Raw genomic sequence first — 2,181 nt, 5'->3', positions numbered from 1 at the left:
TTTGCCTTCCAAGGTCACGAAGATTCTGCTGTTTCCTTCTAGACGTTTAGAGATTTACCTTTTATGTTTAGGTCTATGACCCACATCAAATTAATACTTGTCTAAGGTGTAAGGTAAAGGTCAAGCATTTCCTTTTTTTTGAATGTGGTACCTAGTTGTTTCAGCACTGTTTGTTAAAAAGAATTAGCTTTGCATCTTTGTTGAAAACCAGTTGACTATATGTATGGGGTCTGGACTTTATTCATTGATCTATATATCTAACCTTGTGCCTATCACACTGTCCTGGAAACTGTAGTTTTATATGAAGTTTTGAAAACAGGTATGCGCATGTTCCAACTTTGTTTTTCCTACACATTTCTGTATAAATTTTAGAGTTATCTTGTCAAATTAAAGAAATATTCTGCTGGAATTTGCAGAGAGCTGACAGTTTAACAATTTGAGTTCCAATTCATGAAGCCATAATACTTATTTTTAAGTATTTTAGGACTTTCTCTTGATTGTAATTTATCATGTTCAGGGTACAGGTCTTGCACGTGTTTTGTTGAATTTATCATTCTATATTTCATGGTTTTGGATGCTAAGTATTATATGGTTTTACTCTAAATTTCAATTTACTGATTTTTGTAACATTGACCTTGTATCCTGCAACTAGTTCCAGTAGCTTTTTTGGGTGTGGATTCCTTAGGTTTTTCTAATAATACAATGTTGTCACTTGCAAATAGTTTTATTTATTCTTTTCCAATGTAAATACTTTTAAAAACACTAGTTCATAGTTTTCATCAAACTTCGACAATTTTCAGCCAATATTTCTTCCCAGGCACACCTCAGACTCCTCCTCCCCTATTGCAAAGTCTTCCTCAATTATGCCTAAGTTCTCTGTATCAGGCTGGAAGTGCCACCTGGGTGGCCAGAACCCAGACCAGAGCCCAGTGTGGAATAGATCCAACTTTGGTCTCTCTGGTCTTCAGGTGCTTCTCCCCTCCCTGAGGTCTGGCTCAGGTTCCAGGTAGCTGGAGAGCGTGCTCAGTCAGTCCTGTTGGACTCTTACAACAGGAAGAGTGGACTATAGCCCACCAGGCTCCTCTGTCCATGGGATTTTCCTGGGGAGAATTCTGGAGTGAGTTGCCATTTCCTTCTCCCTTTCCCACCCAGGAATTGAACCCAGGCCTCCTGAGGCATCTACTGCATTGCAGGCAGATTCTTTACCACCGAGCCAGCAGGGTAGCCAAGAATGACCTAACAAGCAGATCGGTTTCCTTGGCCCGTGCAGCATTTCTTTCATTGGATGAACCGAACCGGGAATTGTCCCAACAGCGATAACACTGATTTTGGGTGACTCAAACTGTCAGGCCTGTGAGTGGTTTACATGAACTATTTCACTTAAATCTCACAACGACCCCACGAGGTAGGTTTTAAATTTATTCTCATTGAGGAAATTGAGGTATGAAGAGATTTTAGTTGCCCAAGTTCACACAGCTACTAAGACTGGTGGAGCCAGGAATTTGGGGGTTGAATTTCAGTAATCTGACTCCAGAGCCTGTCTTCTTAACTGTGTGCTTTAGGAGGAAAGAGGAAGAGCTGTCAGGAGCATGTGTATCTGAGGAAGGTTTTGTTTTTTTTTTGAGGGAGATAGAGTGGATAACAGCGAGATACTATGTTTCCTGCGGGAAGGGTTCTTCTTAGCTTTACAGCTACAGATTGCCTCTGCCTGTTCAGACTTTTCTCCTTTGATATCTTGTCACGTCCTGTTTCCCCCTGACTTCCTGTGTTCCGCGTTGCACTGCCATCAGTGCCCTTAGATCACTGGCTCCAGTGGAATCCACGCAGGTGGGGCGATCCGACTGCACCTCCCGCCCCCGAATACCTGCTCCACTGGCTGTGAAAAGCGAAACAGGGTGAAGTGGGGGCTCCTTCCCCAGAATCTCTTAAGAACGAGTCTTTGGCGGGAAGATACCTAGGCCCCTCTCCACATCCAGAAATTTATCTTACAAAAGTCTTGGGCGGGGCAGGGCTACGCCAAGTCCAGGTGGGTTTAGACTCCGTGCACTAGCAAGGCTCCCGTGCACTAGCAAGACTTCCCCGGCGTTTCTAAGAGGAGGTTCCCCAGTCCGTGAGGTTTCCCCAGTAGAGGGCCAAGAGATCGCAACCAGGGGCTCCCAGAACCCCCGCGCCCCCCAGGAC

The sequence above is a fragment of the Bison bison genome, unplaced genomic scaffold (genome assembly GCF_000754665.1).
Source record: "Bison bison bison isolate TAMUID 2011002044 unplaced genomic scaffold, Bison_UMD1.0 scf7180017864461, whole genome shotgun sequence".
Taxonomy (NCBI): domain Eukaryota; kingdom Metazoa; phylum Chordata; class Mammalia; order Artiodactyla; family Bovidae; genus Bison; species Bison bison.
This window is presented reverse-complemented; position numbering follows the sequence as displayed.